This window comes from Amblyomma mixtum, chromosome 2 (assembly GCF_055824585.1).
Source record: "Amblyomma mixtum isolate Tamu chromosome 2, ASM5582458v1, whole genome shotgun sequence".
Lineage (NCBI taxonomy): Eukaryota > Metazoa > Arthropoda > Arachnida > Ixodida > Ixodidae > Amblyomma > Amblyomma mixtum.
In genome coordinates, this window is record NC_143013.1 from 273,799,891 (window position 1) to 273,826,861 (window position 26,971).

General features: G+C 47.1%; 1 long non-coding RNA gene and 1 pseudogene across 1 annotated transcript in view; one reads left to right on the forward strand and one right to left on the reverse strand.

Annotated features, from left to right (window-relative positions):
* Window positions 1-26,971, reverse strand: part of LOC149364042 (uncharacterized) — a 403,326-nt gene that overhangs the window by 169,282 nt on the left and 207,073 nt on the right. The window lies entirely within an intron of this gene.
* On the forward strand, window positions 8,222-10,204 carry LOC149364044 (uncharacterized; annotated as a pseudogene).

Genomic DNA, 26,971 nt, shown 5'->3' on the forward strand with positions numbered 1-26,971 from the left:
AGATCCTGAAATGGCGAAACTTGGACGCTGGTGCAGCTCAGATTTTTCTAAGCATGTTCAGTGCCCAAGTGAACCACCCTGACTGAGTCCAACGACTCGGCTCTGTCTACCACTTTGAGTTCAAGGCATCTCGCCCAGACGATACATTAAGGTTATGCCTCGAGAAGCGTCGTAAAAATAGCGAAGCATTACGGCAACGCAGTAAAATATACAGAACCAAAGAAAAAGCCACAGTAAACCCCACAGAGGTATCTGAGTGTGCGAATACAGTGTCAGTTATGGTCAAAGCTAGGGCTAACTCTCCGACATAAAAATGTCTTAGTAAATAAGCGTTTCAACACAGACAGAAGTAGAAAAAGCGCAGAACTTATCGATGCTACGTACCAGGCTAAGAACACCCGAGTAGATGCGTTCTTTTTTTTATTTTATTACGGCCTTGTCAACAAATCAAAAACATACCAAGATGCTTACAACAAAACATTAACAAAATCTATTAAAAAGGGCATTCTTTCTGGGCATTGCGAAATGCCGAGAATGTTGCCGAGAAATGGATGTTCCCAAGAAAGTTCAAAATTGAGCCCTTCCTGCACAATTCACAGGCGCTCTCTTTTTTAAAGTGCAAAGAGCCTCGAAAGTTAGGCGAAAACCTAAACCCTGCATTAGTCGACTGCTCCCTTTCCGCGGAACGGCCACAGATTACGAAACGTTGTCAGGTCGATCTCGGTCGGGCTGCAGAATCTAATCTAATCTCCTAAAGTGTCCCATAAGCACGGTGCTAGCAAACGGTCTCGCATTTTGTTAACCGCTTGCTTGGCTCCTGGAGAGACTCTGACACAGAGCGAAGGAACCTTTGCTTCGCTTTCGACGAGTGTGCTATGCACATAGAGACTTTAGGTACCCAACAAATTTCGATCAGAGAACTGAGCAGTTCTCACTTTGAGATGGACAGGTTTGTACTTGCAGACTCTTTAAGAGGTTTGAATAGCCTGTTCAGAACTAGAACTGTCTCTACAACTCCGTGAGCACTTCTCCCTGGGAGAGGAGAAAAAAATTCAATACACTGATTGCAAATAACTGCCACTTACGCCCCAGAGACTCCGGCACCTCAAAGGCCTTCGAGAATTAGGTCATTTTGTTTCTTCTGCTGTAGACATAAATCTCGCTTGTTTGCTGTAGAAGTCTTTGGAGCCTATTTTTGCTATTACGCGGCACTTCTCGAAGGCATGAATGTTACATCATCTTACTCTTCACTCCTCTTCAAAATAACTGCCTAAATCTTCGCTTTTTGGAAGCAGCAAGTTTTGTTTAATGCCTTGACCAGCAAGCGCACTCGGTGTCAGTGCAGTATTTTTACGACCTTAAGACCTGAGCATAAATAGAAACTGTAGCCCAAAATGTAAAACCAGGCAAGGCCATTTTTTTATTTATGGAAGACGTAAGGAAGCAATGAGGACAAAGGGGCGGTGCAGCGTTGCTTCGTCATCGCTGGTTGCCCACGAAAGAGACAGGAGCTAGTTCTGTTGGCAGCCTTTGGTGGTGCCTGCCATGTTTTGCCTAATCTCCTCTGTGTGCTTCGCCTCTTAAAGATGAGCAAATTCATTCCTTATTAAGATGTTTTAAAATATTGCTAGCCGCGTTGGTTTTTTCTTTCTTCCTTTTGCCTATCTACGCTGAATGGCCCTGTGATCGCAGGCTTTCGAAGGGGGCTCCTTTGGGCTCTAAAGGTCTGAAACGGGCGCCTTCGCCTCCAAGGCTTTAGTGGAAAATGAACTACACCTGTGTCGTGCAGCTGTGTGTGTTTCGACATCGAACATAAGCGCCTAATTCTCAACGGCCCTTGTAGTGCCCGTGCGACATTGGGTATAAGAAGGCCGCGGCGATGTCACCGCCAACGAATTAGATAGCTAAAGGCGCACGAAAGATTGTGTCAGCTGTTAGTAATGCGGAAGAGCACTTTATAACGATCAGAAATTATTTTACACATTTCTTTTGACCGGGTACTTATAGTTCTCCCACAGACATCAGGACAGTTAGAATGTAGCCTCAATAAGCAGGGCTCACGTTGGTGAAGACTGCCAAAAAAGTACGCTGCTGCTGATCACAGGCTTAAAGAAGAAGTAAGAAGAAACAAGTTTCTAGCCTCAACGAACGAATAAAATAGCATGCTTCAGCTCCAAAACTTTGATTTCTATTAACACACAACAGATAATACTATAATGTGTTCCACCTTTGTGCCGTTCCGTGCTGCGGCGTTGCAGCTTCTTTACGTTTTTTTAAATTTTTTGGTGAATTGTAACGCCTTTGCAGGAAAGGACATTGAGAAGCGCCGTGTCACAGGAGTAAGGCGCCCAAGTAATGCTTGGGTGCTCCACTGCACCCAGTGAAACCAGATAAAGGCAATCAGCGCAGTTTCACCGGAAACACAGCAACAGAAACTTACAGCAAATCTAGCTACGGCTCAATTTGGCTGGTCAAGATTGAACCCACTGTCACGAGAACAAGTTAAATTACCAATGCAAAACGCATGCTGTGGTCGTGAGTTTACGACGCGATCTTAACTGGGGCGTTTAGATATTGAACACTTTATAAAAGAGCGGAGGACCATCCTGGATTTTTTAAAAATAATCTAATGCAACTAATAGGCCCTACCCATTGCCACTCTCCGATGGAGGACGGGAGGGACGGGAGGTTCCTTCCTCACCTGTCCCCAGTGCGAAGCTCCAGTCTTGAAGCGTAGGAAGGAAGGTGATAGTTCCTGTGTTCTTTGCGCCCTCGTCAATTTTTTTTTTTTCCTGGCCGTTCTTGATTCTCCATTTGCTCGACCCTATCTATTATGCAGCGAGACGTGTGCGGATCGTCCGACTCACCGCAGAGAACGAAAAAAAAATATAAACAAGGTTGGACATGCAAAAAACGGGCACAAGAAAGAGACTGCATACGGAGCACGCCTGCTGTAACATAGCCGTGCGCAGACACAGCTTTGCACAGAAGTGAAACATTAATACTGCCCAAAAACGTGAACTTCCCAAAATGTGGGCAGGACCACAGATGGCCAATGTGTCTTCGATCGTATGCCCAGACAGATCTAACACCTCCTTGATGCTTCCCTCATATTCCTCTTCTTTTTTTTTTTGTTCAACTGGCGCTTAGATATTCACATTTCAACCAAAATATCATGTCATTCATAACTTGTTCCTCGCATAAAGGTCTTCGCAATCAGGGACAGGAACAAGGACTTGAAACAGCAGTAATAATGGTCAGGTATACGTCGGGCAGCGTAGCTTATACAAGGAAAGGCTGCGAAGAGAAAATGAAGATCGATGAAAAAGCGTTAGCTCGTGGCTGCCACGATGAGCCCCCCCCCCCCCCCCCCCCTCCTTCTTAGGTACGTGCCATTAAGCCTGAGGACATCATCATCACGATGAACCTCTAGACGGCGACTCGCAAGCATCCGTCTGAGCACCGTAGAAGTGCTCTCCAAATGGCACTGTGACAGCTTTGTTACATGACCTTCCGCCGGAAGCAAGGTTCTGTGGCTGTGGATTTGGCTTCCATCGGCCCCGAAAAACCGCGGTGAGTGACAGCGTTATTAAAGACGTCTGCGAGACTACCGATGGCAGCACACTGGGCTAGTTTTATGCGCCCGGCAAACAAGGTGCGTTATGGTAGTACGGAATTTCCCTCTCCCTTTCCGTATTTCTCTCTCTCCCTCTCAGTTGCGGTAGGGTGAGGCTGCGCTTGCTCACGTACAGCTCCTCGAAACTTTTTCCAGCAATGCGGAGAAAGGGTTTGCATGACGAACAACCTTAATTTGTACATAGCGCGTCCGGGTCAGACCTTCTTTAAAATACTTATCACCTCTAAAATCTAGCCACGAGCGATTTTAACATTGGGATTTCAACCCACGAATCACATAATTTTCAAGGTAGCTTTATTTTTTCTCTCCGTGCTTTGGTCCTTACCTTTTACTCCGATTGACAAAGCAGGTTGCATCTCACTGCAAGAATTACGTGATTTCTCTCCTAAATGCTTCTTATCTTCGGTGTAGCTGGGCGTATTCCATGTTAGATTTTGTTTTTGCGTAGTTATTGAAGTTTACGATTTCAAGTTTCTGACGCAGTCATTTAACGTTTCAATACAGTTGTAAGCACATTACCGACTTGAGGTAGATCGGATTTAAATCCCAGCTTTAGAAAATGCACAGCTTCCGTTTTAGGAACTGTGAACACGAGGAAGAACACTCATTTTAATTTCAAGATTTTCCGTCCCTTGCTCGACCACTCAAAACACGCTTGAAGTCCTCCAAGTGTCAACTAGTCATATCTTCAATGCATTCCTTAGCCTGATATGGTCGCCATATCAGCCCAGCGCTTGCCTCTCTCTCAATTAATTTATATTCCAGGCGGACAAAGAAAGAAGAACGCCATTTTCTTGCGAAGGTCTTTTGTTTTTTCATTTTTCATTTGTCAAACCTACTTAAAAAGGCAGGTCTGACACTTCGCTAACAGGACGCAGACCCCGATTGGTTGGTGCTTTCGTAATCGAACGCGGTCCACGGTCACACCGCTTCCTCCCTGCTGCCAAAAAAGTTGAGTGAGGAGCGCGCACATATGAAGGTGGGGGATATTCTGCAAGTGCCTTCGTGCCGTGAATATAACCGCCTCTGCAGCTCAACTCGCAACGACGGGATTGAGCAGAGTGCTTATGATAGCAGACCAGTATCCCTCAATCAAAACTCCCATCTCTCCATCTCCTTCGTCCTTCATTCACGCATTCCCTCTCCACTTTTAGTTTACTTAACTCGGAGTATAGGGGCCCCAGCGCGATTAAGAAATACGCGGTAAGTCCATTTCCAAATGACAACCCGTATGTACTTTCCTTGATGTCGACTTGTTTGCTTCTTGCGAATAGAGAGCAGCCGGAGCCGCGAGACGGGTAAAAGTGCCTCGAACTCACCGTTTCCTTGACAATTTTTTTTTTCAGGGTTCCACTCTCGTTTACGTCTTCAGTTTTTCTTGGAGGAAACGCGTCGGATTTGTTCGTAATAGCTCGGATCCATATCGGGTGTCGATGCTGTGAAATTATGTCGAAGTGAGGTTAGGCTGTGCGTCGAGAGAAAAAAAGCGTAAAGAAAGAAGAATAGAAATCAGTTACGGGCGCAACTGGCACATCTTCGTTATTTTTTCATCAATATTTTTTTCATGACCGAGAGCCATAAAAAGGTGATCCTGTAAATGTTTTACCATAAAAAATTGGGCCGATAGCGGCCGTTCAAGGAAATCTTTATACCAGCTGAAGCGGAAAAATCCAGTTTTTGACAGCCTCTCTCTTTACGACATACGTGATCCGTGGATCTCCGCAAGCATACGATGGCGTTATTATGCATACGATGGCGGGACACCTGATGAGGTCCGACAGGGATTCCTGAAGCGCAACCACGGGATTCCGGTGGTGGATGCTCGCCGCCTCGGACAATCAATGTCTATCCTGGTGACTTTCGCCGGCAAGAAGGCTCCAGACACCATCTACTATTGGGAGAGTCCTTTCCGTGTGCACCCGTACAGGGAGCAGGTCGAAACCTGTTTCAACTGCAGAAGAGTCGGTCATCGGGCAGACGTCTGCTACAGACCCAGGACCCAGCTGTGCCGCAGATGCGGCGAAGAACACCCTCCCCCAGCCGAGGGGGAAGAACACACCTGCACGCCAAAGTGCATTGTGTGCAAAGGCGCCCATAACACCGGCAGCAGGAACTGCAAGCATCGCTTCGTCGACCGCCGCCCCCGATACAACCAACAACAAAAGAAAGCGACCAGCGAAGAAAGCGACCAGCAGTCCGGACACAAGTCGCGTTCCAGAGACAAGGCCGGCAACCGATCGTCCAGCCAGTGTCGTGGCAGCAATTCCCGCGACAGATCCACCTCCTTCCCACCACTGTCGTCGAGCCAGGGTGCCAGTTCGAGGCAGGGGAGCAAGGACAGACGGAGGAGTGCGAGCAGGAGCAGGAGTGGAAGCTGCTCGACAAAGCAGGTGAGCTGGCCGGATACGGCCTCCCATAACTACACCGCTCGCGAGAAGGAGCTCCTAGCTAAAATACAGTCCAGAGACGAAACCATTGCGCAAATGCAGCGAGAGATGGCCGAAATGAAAAGGCTGTTTAAATCGCTACAGCCACCCGCAACAGCCATGCCGAACGCATCTCGCACGCCCCCCTCTCCCGCGCTCAGCGCTACACCTTCCACCAGTAATGCGATGGAGACGGATAGCCGCATTAACCTCAAAAGGCCGGCTCCTGCAGACGAGGGCTCCGAATCGAAACGCGCTGCGGAAGCCTCCCAAGAGGACAACCCGCAACCGACAATCAAACCTAAGGCTTCAGACAAAATAAGAGCCGAAGTGAATGCCCTCGAGAACAAATTTAGCGGTCTCGAGGAAAAAGTTAACAATCTTACGAGGGATGTAGCCCAACTGGGTACAAACATCGCTGCCTTTTTCCATCAAGTAGTAGAGCGCCTCGCGGCCTTAGAGGCAAGCCGTAACGTTATGCCACCAGGCGCGACCTTGCCCGTAATCATCCCTCCCATATCCCACCATGGCCCCTCGCCAACAAATTGAGGTATGGCAATGGAACTGCAGGGGATTCCGCAACAAACGGGGAAACCTGCAGTTTCACATCCAAAACCTAGGTAGACAACCGGACGTGATAGCCCTTCAAGAAGCTAGCGGCCCGGCGAAATTACCAGGCTATAAATCATTCATTCCACCCTCAAACTCAGTGACGATGACGACGACCCCGTTTACCGCTACCTTTGTGCAACGCAACATTACGGCTATACAACACACTATAGACAGTTGTAACGAACAATACTCGTTACTAGAAATAGTGGCGAGGAAAAAGGGAGACGCCAATCTCTTTATTCTGAACTTATACAGTTCTCCAAAAGACAAAGGGTCAGGAATTCTAGACCTACTGCTTAAAGCCACGCGCCTGGCCGCCAGGACACAACTCCTTGTGGTAGGCGACTTTAACGCCCAACATTCGGCTTGGGGCTACCGCAAAAACAACCCCAAGGGCACCAAGCTGTGGCAAACGATCCAAAACCTGGGCCTCACAATTCTTAACGATCCCCAAGAAAACACGCGGGTCGGAAATAGCGTTAGCGTAGATACCTCACCGGATCTCACACTATCCAAAAACATTCGCGACGCCCGCTGGTCGTACACGAAACACACGCTGGGAAGCGACCATTACATAATAGCCACGACATTTGACACGAAACTGCACAAACTGCACCTCATGCGCACTCGCATTACCGACTGGGATAGGTTCAGGCGCTTACGAGAGCAGACTGCCCCCGGCCAGATCAACAACCTAAGGGAGTGGATCGCTGCACTCAAAGACGATGTCAAGACCACTACGGTCGAGACGCCTATAGAGGAGCCGCATCAAACGACCGACTCTAAACTCCTACACATGTGGGAAGCGCACGCCAGCCTGCTGAATCGCTGGAAGAAACAGAGACACAACAGAAACTTACGGAAGCGTATTGCGCAACTCGAGCGCCAAATCGAAAAATACACATTAGAACTACAAGAACAACAATGGGGCCAAATTTGTGATAATATGAATGGGAAGATGGGATGCAAAAAGATATGGCTCTTGCTCCGCCACCTGCTCGACCCAACACACACAAAATCCACACAACGAGACCACCTCACGAAACTAATTCACCAGTATCAGGGTACAGACACAGAGCTACTCGCTGAACTGCAAAAACGCTACCTGAACACGTCGCATACGGACCCCCTACCTGCATACGAGGGCCTCCCCAATGAGACCCTGGACGCAGACATAGTGGACGCCGAGGTCTGGTTTGCTCTGGGTCAGCTCCGTACCACCTCCGCAGCGGGACCGGACGGAGTGTCGAACAAGACGCTCAGAAACCTGGACCCCAAGTCTGTCGCGGCTCTGACAGACCTAATGAACACCTACTGGAGGGAAGGCGAGATCCCCCAGGAATGGAGGCATGCACGGGTGACCTTCATCCCCAAACCGGGAAAGAAACTCTCGATCGAGAATCTGCGGCCCATCTCCCTCACGTCTTGCATCGGAAAACTTATGGAGCATGTCATCCTTAACCGACTGCAAAATTACGCGGAAGATCGCGACCTACTTCCTCCCACAATGTTTGGCTTTAGGGCTAGCTTATCCACGCAGGACGTGATGATCCAGCTTAAGATGGAGGGGCTCGACCCTCCACGCGGAACTGGGACGAAGGCAGTGCTCGGGCTAGACCTGAACAAGGCCTTCGATAACGTTTCGCACGAGGCCATTCTCACGAACCTCTCTGAAATAGACCCGGGAGAACGGAGATTCAATTACGTCCGATCATTCCTATCCGAGCGGACCGCAGAGCTTGTGTTAGGTGGCCTCAAATCGGAGCCCATTCCTCTTGGCAGCCGAGGCACGCCACAAGGCTCGGTGCTCTCGCCTTTCCTCTTTAACCTTGCACTTATTACACTACCCCCCAAACTTGCCGCCTTGCCGGGGCTGCAGCACACTCTATACGCGGACGACATCACCCTGTGGGTAACCACTGGGAATGACGGCCAAATTGAGGATACCCTGCAGCAGGCAGTTGACATAATTGAAACTTACGCGTCTGGAGCGGGTCTTGAATGCTCGCACTCGAAATCGGAACTGCTGGTTCTTAGAACCAAACCACGCGGTAGAAACGCATACCTGACCCCACCGACCCCTCTCAATGTATATGTGCAAGGACTTCAGGTCAAGAAGGTCCAAACCATACGCATACTAGGCATGTACATACAGAACAATCGCAAAAACACCGAAACAATCAACAGACTCACTGCCACGGTCAATCAGACTGTGCGGCTAATCAGACGGATCTCCAGCAAAAAACGAGGCATGAAAGAGAAAGATCTATGTCGACTTGTGCAGGCTTTCGTGCTGAGCAGGATCGTCTACTCCCTCCCTTACCTGAAACTGCAGCTGGCGGAAAGAAACAAGGTCGAAGCTACAATCCGGCAGGCCTACAAGGCGGCCCTTGGGCTCCCGCACAGTACGTCCACGGAGAGGTTGCTGGCCCTTGGGGCTCACAATACTCTCTCGGAGTTGTGCGAGGCGCACCTCGTTTCACAGCTCGGACGACTCACTCGTACGAGCGCGGGAAGGGCCCTCCTATACAGACTAAAGATGTGCGAACAGCTCTCAGAGTGAGACTCGAAAACGCAGTTACCCACGCACATCAAGAAAGCTCTTTTGATCAAACCCCTACCCAAGAACATGCACCCCACGCACCACGAAGGTCGACGAACAGCGAGGGCTCGCGCACTACACACCAAATACAGCCGACACGACAACGTGGCGTACGTGGATGCAGCGGAATACCGACAAACCCCGAGAAAAGCGTTTGCAGTGGTCGCGGTGAACGGGAACGGCGCCCCGTTGGCGGCCGCGTCGATAGAAACCACCTCCTCCGAGACGGCGGAGGAAGCGGCAATAGCCTTAGCTATAGCGAACACGCGTGCTGATATTATATTCAGCGACTCCAAAACAGCCATTCGCAATTTCGCGAGGGGCCGTATCACATCTACCTCACTCCGCATCCTTCAAAACACCCGCCTTCCGATTAGAGAAGTTGAATTGATCTGGGTCCCGGCCCACTCGTCTAATCCGGGGAACGAGGCGGCTCACGCGCAAGCCCGAGGTTTCGTCGACCGGGCAGTGAGCGCGCCCTCCGACCCGAATTTCACGAGGGACGGGTTAATCTCATTTCATGACATCACCCATCACTTTAGGCTGGAGAGGCGCGCATATCCCCCTCCCCACAAGTCGTTAACAAAAGCGCGGGAAGTCACCTGGCGCCGTCTTCAAACACGCTCCCTTCTCAATCCAGCTCTGCTTGCCCTCATGTACCCTGGCCAGTACGATCCAAACTGCCATAAATGTGGTGAAAGGGCCACCTACGACCACATTCTGTGGAATTGCGCAGATGATCCGCCTCCGGCGGAGTTGATACAGCTCCCTTCTCCCGAGCGGTGGGAGGCCGTGCTGGTCAGCTCGGACCCCAAGATCCAAGTGCGGGCAATCGAGCGGGCCAACGAGGTCGCCGCTAGCCATGGGCTAGCGGCCATCTAGTACGTGCCTCCGCAACCTGCTCTCGACGCAATAAATGTTTTACAATCCAATCCGCAAGCAACCTTGTATCTAAATGCATATAGTACCTAAATGCATATAGTATTTCCGGATGGCTGTGATTCGTGACATACGGCGCTTCCCAACTTATCTGCTGGACGCCGAGATTGATGCGTCGAGTGTTGCGCACCTCAGTACAGCAAGAAAAAACAAAAAAAGGAGAGAAAGAAGGAAAGAAAGAAGGAGAGAGAGATAGAGAGAAAGAAAGAACGAAAGAAGGAAGGAAGGAAGGAAGGAAGGAAGGAAGAAAAAGAAGAGAGAAAGAAAGAAAGGAATGAAGGAAAGGGGAAGGAAAGAAAGGAAGAGATAAAGAAAGAAAGAAAGAAAGAAAGAAAGAGAGAAAGGAAGGAAGGAAGGAAAGAAGGAAGGAAGGAAGGAAGAAGGAAAGAAAGAAAGAGAAAAAAGAAAGGAAGAAAGAGAGAAAGAAAGAAAGGAAGAAGGAAAGAAAGAAAGAAAGAAAGAAAGAAGGAAAGAAAGGAAGAAAGGAGGAAAGAAAGAAAGAAAGAAAGAAAAAGAAAGAAAGAAATAAAGAAAAGAAAGAAAGAAGAAAGAAAGAAAGAAAGAAAGAAAGAAAGAAAGAAAGAAAGAAAGAAAGAAAGAAAGAAAGAAAGAAAGAAAGAAAGAAAGAAAGAAAGAAAGAAAGAAAGAAAGAAAGAAAGAAAAGTGAGTATGGTTGGAAACTGGATAAGTGTAATAAAAATTTATTTTAATTACGGCGGACGTAGTTCTTCTTCTGGGGCGCTCTGCTTTCTTGTTTGGAACCGTTCGCCATGTGTAGCACGAACAGCGGTTCGTGCTACACATGGGGACGTCCTTGTTCTCCTTCCTCTCTGCATGCCACACACACACTCGTTCTGGGGGCGACGATGGCAGCTTAGACATGCCGTTCAATGCAACTCGGCCATTTCCTCACGGTACAAGGCACCATTTACAACCCTGGGGGAGTGAGGCACCATCGAGCCGGACGACAGCACACGACACATGAGAGAAGTACATCTCTCCCCCTCCCTCTTCCTCCCTATCTGCGTTCCTTTTTTTGGGGTGGTGGTCGTGGTGATGATCTTGGTGGCAGTGGCAGTTGGTGTTTGGCGCCCCATGGGACTCGACGCGCTACACGCTGCCTCGACATTACTCTGGACAAGACAACAGCAGCCGCCTTCTTTCCATGTATTCCGCCGAGAAATCACTTCCAGCGGCAGCTGCTGCTGGGGCGGAGACGAAGATGGGATCCTCTCCCGCCATTCATCGAATGCAAGGCTGTCATCGGACCAGATTGAATGCATGCGAAACTCAGCGTCGTCTTATTCTTCTGGAGGTCACTATTTCTTGCGCTCTACATGGCGTCCACCAGCAGCGCACGGCGGTGAAATATGAGCACGCATCTCGTCAGAAGTTTCCATGAAGGAAGAAAGCAGGGGCACATGGAGATCCCATCTTATTTATGTAGAGCTCTCGTCGAGTGGACGGAACCACCATTCTTTTCTTTACCGACGCGGATACTAGCGTTGGCTGCTTCTTTTGATCTTCGAGCGTAGCGCTGCTTCCCACTAAAAGTGCCGCCTATTCTGACCATTTTTTTTTCCTCAGCTGCTGCTTCCCACTCGTGTTCTCGGCGAAACAAGAATCTGAAATCCAATGCGATCAAAATATTCGTCACTAGTGCGGTAATAAAGGGTGTATTTTCATACCGGTTCCTGGTGAAGGAAGCTGCAAAGCTGTCAACTTCCAAACCGACTGATCAAATGCTCAGCTAGGGAAAAACAAATAAGTTATTTATGAAAATGAAGTGTGAATCTACAATGCATTTATTCACAGTTCCTCCTACCTTCGTGTAGAGTTGTGTATGAAAAAATTGATGTCAAGTTCGAAACGAGTCGTTCGCTCGCAGCCAAGATAAGGCCCAAAGAATTGAGATAGATGGATAGTTAGATACAGAGAGGGGGAAAGGTAGGGATGTTAACCAGAAAGGTTATTTTCATCAAGGCCCAAAGAAGCGTGTAATGAGGTGCACTGCTTTAGATAGCCTGCTTTTTTGCTGAAAATGCACTTACGTTTTGTTTTTGAAGTTCCGGTCACGTTATTAGGTGCTGGGGCAGTTTCGTCACGTCTGCAATTACTTAACGCAACTAAAATTCGCGCATCTTGTCTAACTATTAAGGCGCTTGAAGGCACTTCGGAGTGCATCTATGCCTCGTCCGTCAGTAATCGCCGATTCGCTCTTGCAGACACCGGTGAAGCCTGTTAATTTTAGCTTCCGGGCTTGTTTTCTAAGCTATTAAATTTCTTTGGTTGCGCGGCATTCTCAGGTATGTCTTTCGGAACGAGCGGCGTTCGCCACAGTGGGGTGTGCGTGTGCGCGCACGCGCGTGTGTTTGTGTGCGCGCGTGCGAGTGTTTGTGTGTGTGTGTGTGTGTGTGTGTGTCTGTGTGTGCGCGCGCGCGTGTTCGTGTGTGTGTTTGCGTGTGTGTATTCGTGTGCGCGCTCGTGTGTGTGTGTACGCGCGCGCGCGCGCGCGTGTTTGTGTGTGTGTGTGTGTGTGTGTGTGTGTGTGTGTGTGTGTGTGTGTGTGTGTGTGCGTGCGTGCGTGCGTGCGTGCGCGTGCATGTATGAGTACGGTCGCGATCGTGCAGTCAACGGCCACAAACGTATGGCTGCTGAATAAATTTAAAACTTCATTTAGGATCTGTACTGCTAACCGTTACCTACAAACATGCAATATCACCAAAAATAGTGGCTACTTCAGCGATCTTGCATACCCCATTTAACTCTATAAGCAACTTGCTCTGCGGTTTATTCACACACACATTTCCTGGAGAATTATTCGCAAACCAATTCGCAGACACAGTAAAGCTGCCCACACTCGCCTACAAATGTTATGATATCGCAACATTCTAATACGCAGCCATGAAAAAAAGTCTATCAAGTGAGCCCTAGAAAACTTCAGTGACAAGGAGTTACACTGTGAAGTTATCAAGTAGACAAGTCTCATTACCTACGCCCGCTGCAGCATTAACAGTTCTACACTAAGCATCAATCATTAATGTGACCTCTCCAGACTAGTACAAATTTTCCAAGCACCGATTTCGAGAACTGTTAAGAAAGTATGCATGACAGCCCGAAGAATCTTGACAGCGTTCGACTGGGTTAGATGACAGCCTCAAAAAAGCCCATTAGTGTAAAAATAGATGGTCCAGTTGTGCATGGTCTTAAAACTCGCGCTGTGTACGCCTTCTGAAGCTGTGTTCCAGCAGACAGCTGCAGCAGGTAGCTGGCTAGCTCCTCATGCGCAGGTGCGAACAAATAGCATGGCGCCAGCCACCATCAAGGAAGTGAATTGAGTCAAGTTTATCTTTTTATTCCAGCTTGCGCCATCCTGAGCCAATTCTGAGTCCACCTCATCAGAATTTTAGGCCAGATGGCGAGTAGTGGCAGGACCCAACCACAGGCGATGCTAGCAAATTATTGCAAGATATTATAATCGGAAACAATTGTAGAGTTTCTCAATGTCAGAGCTACAATCGCACGAATGCAGCAGAATTTTACGATTAATGCGAAAAAGAGGCAGGTTGAAATATTTCGCCGCGTATGTTCGCCTGGATTAAAACCGAAGTTTAATATGAACCGGGCAGCATGCACTTCGGCATAAAGGAGCAAAAAGTGCGGATACAATATCTACAGATGCATAGGGTCCAAGGCATACAAGAGATGCCAGGACTTGCATCCACTGCACGTTACTAAACTTTCCCAGCGGACTCAGTCGTCACAGCCGGCCATAAACGTTGGCAAGTACGAACCCGGAGCAATTGGTTCGGCGAATGCCACCAACCGGAAGTGTTCTTCCCACTTACGCCTCAGCTGTTCTGCCGAGCGGAGATTGAGAAAGATGGACCCGGAAGTGGCTGTGAGTCCAGGCGGTGCACGACCCGCGATGGAGTGGCCGTGCGCTCCAAACATCCCTTGAAATCAATTTGCATGGTTCAGTGTAGGTTTCACTGTGAGGCGCCAATACACCAGCATAGACTTATTTATTTAGTTAAAACGGCCATCATGAAGCCATTAGGGAAATGACACCTTCGTTACAAGAAAAAGTTTTTAAAAAGAAATATTAGCAAATTCTTTTTTTTTTGCATGATTCCTTGGTTACAGTATTCAATGCTCCAGTAAATGTCCTAATGATCATCAAGCAAACACAGGTGAAGTTATCACATTACAGTCGCCAATAAAGGAAGACAAGTAAATTTTACCTGCGCAAATGGGTCTATAGGACACGAGGCAAAGAGACGAACACAACTGCGCGGGCGCAGTTTAAACTTTACTCGAAATGCACCAACTAGTCTTCGAGAACATGTCCTAAATTAAGTAATTGCGCTAGAGGCTCTCATTAATAGTCTCCATTTGTAAAGAGATACAGACCCCTTGCCTTGCCAGAGGCCTACGGGCTTATTGATCGTGAAAATCACCTCAAAACACTAATGCGGTGAGTTAATAATAAAATACAAGCTATTTGGTACTGACAGTACCGGTCTAGGTCGGCTCCAGCTTCGGAGTTTACCTTGACGTAACAGTCGACCTGCCAAACTGAGCGACCACTTTCTGGTGGCGTTCGGGTCACCGGCAAGCACTGGTTGGATCTGTGAACACCCACTGGGTTCGGTGACGTCACAATAATTCGGGCAAGCGCACCTTGACGTCATTCGGTGCGGGTGGAAATGCCAAGCGGCTACCCGGGCAATGTTCAGAACCATATTAAATTATCTGTTCGACTCAACGCCTGCGCCTGTGCTTGCTTGAAGGCATCTCCTTATGCCCATTACACAAATAATATCTTTTGATCGCGTACCCATATAGAGCTGAGCACTCAATGCAGGTGAAAAGACAAATTAGCGTGAACAACTTCCGCGTGATTAGGTGAGTTTCAAATGACCTTTCAACTCATCCACGCGGGACGAAAGTTGTCTCTTTTTGAATAATTAACTAGGTCCAGAAGTCGGTCCAATGAAGCGCGTGGCTCATCGGCTATGATACCAATATTAACAACGTACCACCACGCCTCTGCCCCAACGCTCCCACCAAGCAGCATCAGTTACCTCTGAGACCATGCCTGCTTGCACTGCAGACGGATCAGGCTCTAAGAGCGGACTAGGGAAGAGGAGCAGGGCGGTGGAATGGGCTCTGGTCGTAACTCGGGCGGCTCTTCGAGTCCACTGCTAATGCATAAAGATACAAAACTAGGAAATAAAAATACAAACTAGGAGCACGACTTTGCACTAAGACGTCGTGTTTATATGCAGCGGCAAACAAAAACCTCAAGAAAAGCTGAAGGGTTATTTCCGAAAGCTGAATACGAGAAAAGGAAACATTTCTGTTGACAAAACTAGTTCCTCTTTCTAGCTATCTCCTTGTTTACTTAGCCATACTTTCGTGCCTTGCGTGTTAGATTTTTTTTTCCGGGCACTAAAGCCATGGCCCGCATATATGTATAGCCACGCGATGGAACATGCAAGCAGGTCGACGTAGCCAACTCCAAGAATTTGAAGACGCTAAATACAATAGCTTTCCACAGTAAACCTACAACCAGTGCGGTTAGTGATGGGCGCTTTGTAATACTTTGATCCTTAATTCGCTAATTACGTTATTAAATCTAATCAACCGTTAAATACTTGAGATGCGTTAAAGATTATGGAAGTTATGGGCCTTGCCTACTTAAAGAGTCACTTGTCTTGGTCGAGAAAATCGCCTGGAGCAACACTATCCGTGCAAGAACCATCAGTTTCTCTCAGCAATTTGCGGCCGCTTCTTGGATCGCGTAAAAGATTCGTACCTGGCAACCTCGGCATTATCATTTACGCTAGAGCAAGATCGCACGAAGAAACCTTCCTTTTAGATTGTACTTTTATGACATATTCACACTGATATGAAAGTAAACATTTACAAAATGTGATGTATGCGATTGAAGTGTCTAGGACGCGCTACAAGCAATCTAGGTTAGTAGGTGCTCTACCTTGCAACGGTTACCAATATTGAGAACCACGCCTTACAACACGTGATTTCAGCCTTTATTAGAGCGAAACGCTGTTGCACAGCTACCCCGCTAATGGGCAACATTCGTCCATCACTCCTCAGAGGGGAAAAAACTTCAGCACTCAGCACCGATTGAGATTTCAACTATCGCCGGTACAAACAGAGCAGCTTCGTTTCCTGTTGTCTTAGATAATTCTGCTATCGCCTCAGCCACATATCAGGTGCACGCAGATATCCTATAGGCGTGGGAAATGGAACAACATTCTGGGTCGGTGGAGGAGAACAAGACACAGTCATGGTGAAGTCGAAGGCGAATGCCATTATTTCGGGGCCAACTTTATCACCACCATTGGCTTCTCTCTGAGATATTCGTGCCAAGCCAGAACCTTAAGCGTCGCAAATGTTTTATACGTAAGTGTCGAATTGTGCTCCTGACCAGTAAGAGGTAAGGCTTTGGTTGGCATTCAAGCGTCGGAGAGATTCTTGTCCCCGCAGAGAAACATTACAAGAGAAACCTTGCTCCATTAAAAACAAAAGCGTTTTGATTATCTGATCACTTCTAGATCGATGTTTCCGAAATCGTACAGTGCATTAGAAAGGAATGAAAAACGAGCAAGGTATGTTGGAGTACTCAGGCACCTTGCTGGTTGCGTTGTACCTTTCAGCTTGTCTTTGGTGACGTTAAATTAAATTCCGCAGTTTCAAAATCAACAACACTGAAGCAAAGGAGTAAGAAAAAAGCTAGTATAGCAGACAATAACACGGACAGTCTTTGAAACTTCTGAAACGATAATTAGTAATAAATCTTACCGCTCAAAAGTCTATGAATGCTCAAACATCGGTCGGCGACCTGCATCGCGTACTAGTATTCGCGCAAAGCAAGCCGCTGAGCGCGATCATAAGGCCTATACCTGGGTGCACAGCGCATAAAACTGCGTAACTCACTCCAGCCATCTTGATGCGCTCGCCCTCCGCGGTAGAAATCATGAGCGCCTTGCACAGAAAAAAACAGTAGACCACGGCCTAACATTAGTGGTTTAGTTTCTACCCTGGCGAATACCAAGTTTGCTTTGCGAACAATTCCACTTCCTTACAGTACTACGGCGCAGCCTGTGTTTACACAGGCCACATACTCCATCACTGATGTGTGTGTGTGCGCCAGCGAAGGAAAAATATCGTGCCCAAGGCGCGAGCTAGTATTCCCAACAGCGCGTGCGGAGAACGATCAGTTCCTTTCCAAGAACGTTCGAGAGGTAACAGCTAGCGAAAAGATAAACAAAGACATACTTCTGCGGCACGCGACTGGGCGAACTATCCTACGCTGCTCTAGTTAGCAGCATCGATCGAGCACTAACCGCGCCGTGTTCGCCATCGTTTATAAGATTAGTGCAGCCGACGTTGCTCACAACAGAAATGGTCGTACCGATGGAGGACAGATCAAATCTTCTCGCTAAGTTGCTTCGGTTTGTTGCCGGGGCAAGACACTTGCTTGAGGAAACATGGCGGGAAAGCAATTTTTTAACAGCCAGAAAGAGATCGACGGAAAGCAGGCATGAAAAGGATTACAAGGCAGACAAGAACTTCAGAGTGCGCAGACACGCCGTCACAACGGAGCCTCTGTGTTGGGGAGCGCTTCTGAGCGAAATAAAGGACGTAACGAAGACAATAGTTTTGCTTTGAAACTAACGTGGCAAATACATGTATTTAACACATTATCTTAGCAAAGGCAAATTCCTGTAGGAAATATACAAAACATAGCACTTCTCACTAAAGGTAAGATATAACTGCCCTTTTCACTTTGCAGCAAAAGCCCTTCTTGGCATTTACTTTGCGGACAGGCATTTGTGCTAGCAGCAATCTTCATTGAAGAGCTTCCGCATGATGTTTTATGCTCGTCATGTTAATACACTTGTGCCTTTGACTATAGCGCGAATCAGCCTCTTTCACGCGGCCGCTTTCCGCCTGCACGTCTCAACTCCTTGAGCACTTCTGGTTGTCAACAAACCATGAGCTTCTATTCCGTGGTTATAGTTCATGTTAGCGACAGGCGCTAGCGATAGATGGCGGCAGCAGTCAAGCACACACATTCATTCCACTTTGCCGGCGCATTGGCTTCTGCGTCACACATGGGCGTTTCTTTCCTACCATTTTCTTGGTAGCAGACAAATTTCCGCGCAATCTGCACAGGGCGCCACAGGTTGTAAAAAAAGGCGGATTATTGAAAACGTGTAAATTTTTCGAAATTCTGCGATACAAAAAGCGTCCCCCTCGCCATAGGAAGAAACAGACAGTAATATTTGTATCTGGAATAATTTATGTTTAGGTTCCTTTTCGTTAAACTTTCTACCGCAGTAATCTCCTTTCTTTTTCTTCGTTGAGTGCTGTACGCTTCTTGACTCTTTGTTCTTGCCCTGCTGACAGCCATCACTTGTCTCAGCGCCCACTTATCCTCATGATCACCTACCCTTACCAAACTCAAATTCACTGTAGCACATTGCATTCAAATGTTATTTTGGAAAGAAAAAAAAGCCTTCTAGAAGACTGCCTAATTGTGTTTTCTATTTTTTTGCGATCTTGCAGGAGCATGCTCTTTCCAGACGACGCAAACGACGCAAGGGGAAAAACATAGGTGGCTCCTCAGTACCGATCTTTGGGCAGGAAAAATTAGGGAAGGACAAATACTGCACAATGGAAGACATACAAGAAACTTCCTTGACTTTTTTCTTTTCCTCCTTCGTGGTGCAGTCTGTACGACACAAGTAGTCTTGCTGAACACAAGAGGTTTGGTAAAAAGTTTTCTGGAACATGAACTTTATAAATATCCAACATCTCGCCTGCACAAAGAAACCATCCCGCCTTCAATACACGGTGCCACTTTCATTACTTTTTGAGATATGCTTGCTACATAAAACTGTGCGTCGCGTGGCAAGGAGTCGACGTTACACACGCATGAGACTCGCTGAAAGAAAAGCATTATCGCATGCTCGAAGCGGACTGAGAACTCGGCGTTGGTACGAGCTTCGTGCAGAAGGCAAACACAGATTTATAAATGAGCCAATGGCAACACCTGATGCGCTGCAAGGGCGTCTGCAACGGCCATTAGAGGGACAGAGGATAACTATTTCCACTATGGTTGTTTGGCTCCTTTTTCATCAGTGCAGCTGGAACAGGAAGGGTACCAATCGGCAGAGCTTCTTTATATATGCCATCCTCAAAGGCAAGAAAGAGGGGTGTATATAAGCCTCTGCAAGCAACAAGAAAATGAAACCTTTTTTTTTACATTTTATCGTTTTTATATTTTGTTCGCATAGGACTGTATTACTTGTATTTACCTTGTATTATTATTTTTTCCCGTTATGTCAATATTGTGAATGTATATTGCTTTATATCCTAGTTTAAGGATGCAACACTGGCTGCCTGGTCTTCTAACAAGCACTATGTGCTTAGATTGACCAGTACTTCTTTTTGTACACTTTGTTATGAAATAAAGACTTCACTTCAAAAGACTTCACTTCAAAGAAGAAAAATACTGTCTAGGTAGCACCCAAGCCAGGACTGCTACACTGCGATCCCAAACTTTCATCTTGCAATAGACAAATATGCTTTCCGACTCCCGACCTTGTCTGCCCGCAGGCGGCTGCTGTTTGCTTGCTGCAGTGAGGGCAGAATTACCTGACGGCTGCAGCCGATTGAGTCGTATACACCGGCGCATCGATTTCCTGGTTACATGTATGGTATATGATACAGAGCGGCCGAATGATAACTACTCACCCCGGGGCTAGTCCCTAGCAGTGCTTTCCGTGAAGAGGTCCTAATGTGCGTGCGCGCTTAGGTGAAGCCCATGATAAGTTCGCGAGAGAAGTAGGGAGTCTGTCGGCCGCTGTGCCTCGTTCTGCGAGAGTCACGAACAAAGAACAAGTGTCTGCGCGGGTTCTGCTTTTGCAGAGTTCCCGTAATGCGGTTTGAGGGAATGTTCTTGCAGTGTCCCACCCCTCACCAGTTCCGCGCATCCGAATGCGCAGCGAATAATGCTTCTTCCGTTCAGATATTCTCTGTTTCAGTTGCATCAGGTTGTTAAGGAATTAATTACATCTCTGCCACAGCTGTGCCAACCTGCTGTGCATCACGAGCATGAAAGCATTAAAGCTGGCAATATAAAGTTCCAGTGCTGAACACAACTTCTGCCTCCAGGATGAGCCGTGCCGCCAAGGTGAAGGAGTTAAGGTATACAGAGAAGCAGACAGTCATACTTCAGTAAGCCGCCAATAGGGGCTCCTCGTTCAATTGATCCGAATGGCGCCGTTAAGGAGGACTGCTGCTGTCGATTTTGTACCGATCGTGGCAAACTCCTATAAGCCAAAGAGTCTTTCATTGCTTAAACGGTGTGAAAAAGCGAACCAGTGGCAAGGAACAAACCGCCAGCAGGATCTCGCAGATTTCCGTTATGTGGGTAAGACATTAGACAGTCGCCATGTGCTTTGGGAGCAATTAAACTCCTCCTCCTCCCAAGTCAAGTGTATGCCCCCAATTTTTGTTGCTTCGAACTACCCACGATCTAGGTACTCAGTAAATCTCTCTTTATCCGCTCTGACGCCCTAACAACTATATGCTCAACTATATGCTAAGCTTTTTCGCTTTTTCTTGTCAAACCACAGAGGTTGAACGGAAAAGGCCCGTATATACCTACATCACTAAAACCTGACAACTGACAGCGAGAAATCTGTGTTTTGCTTTCGCATTTTTCTTGGTATTAGATGCCTTGAAAGTAAAGTGAGAGGAACAGCTGTCTCGACTGAGCAAAAGAATTAAACAACACTCATAAACAACAGCTCCGAATGACAATGCTTCTAGCTCAAGCAAATCTCGGCAGTTACAAACAGTATAGGGGGTTCTTTCCGTCAGTAGTCACAATGCTTCGAGTTGAATGCTTATATTTAATAGCAGATATGCGTTCCTTGACTTGATGGTTGATCGTTTATTTCGCCGCGAATTTTCTTACTGCTCGCTTGACAAGAAGAGCTTAAGCACGCGTAATAATGGGCACGCAGTGTCGACTTCCCTCTCAGAGTCGTCATTCAGAAGAGAGAGGAGTTTTTCATACTTAACTTCGTGCCCAACCGCAGTCGTCGACGTGATTTATGCATCAGAAACTCCTGCTTCCAAAAGGCAGCTTTGTGTTCGGTGCGCTGGTGACCAAAAAATAAGAGGAAGGAAGAACCGTTCTGGTTTCGAATTTGCATCTGCTCAACTTTCGGGAGGTCCTGCTTGAAGAAGAGCTACTGAACTGCACATACACAACAGCGCGCACGATCATAAGAATGCGCGGGCGACGCCAAAATGCGAAATAATGCGTTGCGGCCGAGACGGCGACTCGAGTTCATGCTCCAATGGAGTCGGAAGGAACGGGAGCGGAATCGGCGCAGTGCAGTCATTTACGCGCGATGATTTTTTTTTTCCTTTCATTTGCGTGGTCGTTCACCCGAAGCCGCAAAACATCTTGCCGCCGCCGTCGCCGCCGCCATTCACTCACTCGTCAGCGAGGTTTAGGAATCCGCAACGACTCTCTCGAGAGAGCAGCACTTGAAATGCAGAACCTCAGGCGCGGGCTCACGCGCCGGGTTTTCCTGATTGCGGGCCGTCGCAGACAACCTGAATGCCAGTGTCGATGCGGCGTTGCCGAAAGCTGCAGTAGTTTGAGACCGCTTATTCTGTTCAGTTCATTTTTAAAGCCTGCTGCTTGGATCACTTCTCAATTCAGAGCAACCCGGACACAACTCATGTGTGATTTTTTTTCCTCGCTTCCCTAGTTTTTCGTGCGCTTTAAATCTGACATACGAGAGTGCATGTCACGGGGGTATTTTAGTGCGCTTCGTCGTCCTCAGGGTTTGCACACGCAGCACACACTATTGCACACTGTGTGCAATTTGTTGCCGTAGTTCTGATATTATTCGCTCCACCTGCTCGATTAAGAAAACGGTAATACAGAGGACCATAACCTCAGCTGAGCGCGGTTACGCTCAGTCTCCTGGCGACGAGGGCCTTGTTCACTCAGTTGTGATGGATTTAGACACATGTTGACACAGGAATGCTATAATTGTGAGTGCTCAAATTTCTCTGGCCTAAGCGTACTCTAAATGATTGTTTCTGTTCATTTTCTGACGAGAGATTAACCATCATGTCCGTTGGCTTATGAGAGAAAAAAAAATAGTGGTATCATGTGTATGACTGTGTACATGTGTAAAATCAGCGCTTGTTACGCACTTCGGCTTCAAATGCGTGCAAAACTTTATACAAAAAATTGATAATGCAGCTGGGAGCATGCAATACTTTATATACCAGGCGTCCCAGCTACTTGTAACCAAGCTTCTAAAAAAAATGAAGTGTCCCAGCTCAGCCAAACCAACTGAGGATCATTCAGCGTCGCGCGGCCTAGTGTCCGGTGTTTCTTTCTTCTTCAAAGTTAATTTTTGGTAAATACTTATTGGCCAACTTTTCAAACATTGGTCACAACAGAAGTTGTAGATCGTCTCGAAAAAAGCCAGCAGTGCTGTTTCCATCGCGGTACAATTTGCATAGCTTTATTTATGGGCCTTCAAAGAAAGCTGCCAATTGAACAGCTGCTCGCTCACATCTCTGCTGAAGTGCGCACGAAAAGCCTTATTGGTGAGAGCACTCCAGAAAAAAGCGGATTTTGCTCTCTTAGACGCACCTCTGGACGTTGAAGTGGCATTATTCTCACGTGAAAGCTTTTTTCTTGTGCGAGTTATGGCTTGAGGCCGGTAAAAACACAATTTACGTAACGGTAGTTTGGAGCAAACATTTCAGTCAGCAGTTTGTCCTACAACATCTGTAATGACATTTTGTTCCTGAAGCCAATAATTAAAAAGTTAGGTAATTAATCTTGAGTAAAAACTAAAGTTTAGAAAACAAAAAAATACTCAACGCTAAGTCAGGCGACTCGAAAAAGAACAGAGTTTGCTTCACTGGTCTAGCACTCTCCTTGTTTTTAAAAGCTTGGTAACATTTAGCCACCTGGGATACCTTTATATATGGAAAACAACACACGTGATTTTGGCGTCGAAAATTGGCATGGTATTTGAAGTAGCAGTTAAAACAGTTATTGACGAGAAATGAAGACTCACCAGCCCAGAAAGAAGGGTGATTTCCTAAGTTTTGCTGCAAACTATTGATGCATGATGGCAAGCCAAATAATAACGTGACTTGAGAAGACGCGGCGACATGACTTTGTGACTGGTTGGTTGGCAATCTAACGCAAACGCTGCGTCTAGTGCCATTTGCCGTGTTGTGATCTTACGTAAGTTTACATCACTTTTCGGTTATTTCTTCATGAGATAGTCCTGAGTTTGAATCAGAGCGGCGGCAAAAAAGTTTTCAACTTCAAACCCAAATATCTTAGCAGTAAATGCATCCTCCACCTGACAAGCAGCAACAAAGCCATGAAATATCGAACTAACGGATTTGCCAACGATAAAAAAAAAAAATTCAGTTATCAGTGTCCCTTTAATAGAGCGTTAGCAAAGTGTAGTTGGAAAGGGGAGCCCTCAATAATGTAACTAGCATGTATGGTCCAGTATAATTTAAGTGTCCAGTGCGGCCTGTCAAATGTGCTCTCCCCAAGAAGGACAGGGGAGTGGATTATGAACTGCAACCCTGTCTTCTCTACATCCTGGATAGAAACTTGACTTCCAGTAGTCTCTTCTTCCCATGAAGCGCCTGGACTTAAGAGTACATGATTTGACGTATTTTAAGTCAAACCAATTAACCCTCGGCCCTCAGTCCCCAGCGGCTGCGGAGCAACTGACCAAGGCGGCGGTCACATCTGTGACGCAGCGGAGGGTGCTAAGAATCTCTGGCTCCGGACAGGCCGCCATTGGAAACTGAACCTGGCAACGTTTAACGCAAGAACCTTATCAAGTGAGGCTAGTTTTGCAGTGCTATTGGAGGAATTAGCCGGTATTAAATGGGATGTCATAGGGCTTAGTGAGGTTAGGAGGACAGATGAGGCGTATACAGTACTAAAGGGCGGGCATGTACTGTGCTATCGTGGATTAGCAGATAGGCGAGAACTAGGTGTGGGATTCCTCATTAATCAGGATACAGCTGGCAACATCGAAGAGTTTTACAGTATTAACGAGAGAGTGGCAGCTATCGTAATTAGGCTTAATAAGAGGTACAAGCTAAAGGTGGTGCAGGCCTACGCGCCTACATCCAGCCATGATGACCAGATAGTTGAAAGCTTCTATGAGGATGTGGAATCGGCAATGACCAAAGTAAAATCACAGTACACTGTACTGATGGGCGAATTTAATGCAAAGGTAGGTGAAAAGCAGGCTGGAGACAAGGCGGTAGGTGACTATGGCATAGGTTCTAGGAACAGTAGGGGCGAGTTATTAGTAGAGTTCGCAGATAGAAATAATTTAGGGATTATGAATACCTTCTTCCGCAAACGAGCAAACAGGAAGTGGACGTGGAAGAGCCCCAATGGTGAGGCGAAAAATGAAACAGACTTCATACTGTGTGCACACCCTGGCATCGTAGAGGATGTGGAGGTCCTCGGTAAGGTCCGTTGTAGCGACCACAGAATGGTAAGGTCTCGTGTTAGCTTAGATTTGAAGAGGGAACGGAGGAAACTGGTGAAGCGAAAGGCTATTAACGAGTTAGCATTAAGAGGCAAGGTAGAGGAATTCAGAATGTCGCTGCAAAACAGATTTTCCGCTTTAACTGAAGACGACGACCGTAGTGTTGAAACAATGAATGATAATCTTACAGCTATCGTTACAGAGTGCGCCGCAGAAGTAGGTGGTAGGATGGTTCGACAGGATACCAGCAAGCTATCTCAGGAGACTAAAGATCTGATTAAGAAACGCCAAAGCATGAGGACGTCTAACTCCACAGACAGGATAGAACTAGCAGAGCTATCGAAGTTAATAAATAAGCGCAAGGTAGCCGACATAAGAAAGTTTAACATGGAGAAAATCGAGCATGCTCTAAGGAACGGAGGTAGCCTAAAATCAGTGAGGAGAAAACTGGGCATAGGTAAAAACCAGATGTATGCGCTAAAAGACAAACAGGGCAATGGCATCAGCAATATGGATAAGATAGTTGAATTAGCCGAAGAGCTCTACACAAATCTATACAGTAGCGAATGTAATCATCAAGTTACTGAGGGAGGCAGTCGAGCGCAGCAATGGGACATCCTGCCAGTAACGAAGGAGGAAGTAAAGAAAGCCTTAGGAGCAATGCAAATAGGGAAAGCAGCTGGTGAAGATCAGGTAACAGCAGATTTGTTGAAGGACGGAGGAGAGATTGTGCTACAAAAACTAGCCACCCTGTATACGCAATGCCTTGTGACCTCGAGAGTACCAGAAGCTTGGAAGAATGCTAACATTATCTTAATTCATAAGAAAGGAGACGTCAAGGACTTGAAGAATTACAGATCAATCAGCTTATTGTCCGTTACCTAGAAGGTATTTACTAAGGTAATCGCTAATAGAGTCAGGAAAACCTTGGACCAGGTCAACCAAATGATCAGGCAGGCTTTCGTAAAGGATACTCGACATTAGACCGCATTCACACTATCAATCAGGTGATAGAGAAATGCGCAGAATATAACCAATCCCTATATATAGCCTTCATTGATTACGAGAAAGCATTTGACTCAGTGGAAACCTCAGCTGTCATGCAGGCATTGCGGAATGAGGGTGTAGAAGAGTGTTATGTGAAAATATTGGAAGATATTTATAAGGACTGCACAGCTACTATAGTTCTCCATAAAGTCAGCAATAAAATTCCAATACGGAAAGGTGTCAGGCAGGGAGACACGATCTCGCCAATGCTCTTCACTGCCTGCTTACAGGAGGTATTCCGGGGACTGGAATGGGAACAGTTGGGGATAAGAGTTAATGGAGAATACCTGAGTAATTTGCGATTCGCTGATGACATTGCCTTGCTAAGCCACTCAGGACAAGAACTGCAAAGCGTGATCAATCAGTTAGACAGGCAGAGCAGAACGGTGGGGCTAAGAATTAACATGCAGAAAACCAAAGTAATGTTCAACAGCCTAGCAAGGGAACCGCAGTTCGCAATTGGTAGCGAGGTGCTGGAAGTAGTAAAAGAATATGCCTACTTAGGGCAGGTAGTGACCGCAGATCCGGATCATGAGAGGGAAATAACAAGAAGAATAAGAATGGGGTGGAGCGCATATGGCAGGTTCTCTCAGATCATGAATGGCGGCTTACCAATATCCCTGAAGAGAAAAGTATACAACAGCTGTATCCTACCGGTACTCACCTATGGGGCAGAAACGTGGAGGCTAACAAAGAGGGTTCAGCTTAAGTTAAGAACAATGCAGCGAGCTATGGAAAGGAAAATGATAGGTGTAACGTTAAGAGATCGGAAGAGGGCGGGGTGGGTGAGGGAACAAACGTGGGTTAATGGCATCTTAGTTGAAATCAAGAGGGAGAAATGGGCTTGGGCAGGGCATGTAAAGCGAAGGCAAGATAACCGCTGGTCCTTAAGGGTAACGGAGTGGATTCCAAGAGAAAGCAAACGTAGCAGGGGACGGCAGAAAGTTAGGTGGGCGGATGAGATTAAGAAGTTTGCGGGGATGCAGTGGCGGCAACTGACAAAGGACAGGGTTAATTGGAGAGACATGGGAGAGGCCTTTGCCCTGCAGTGGGTGTAGTCAGGCTGATGATGATGATGAAGTCAAAC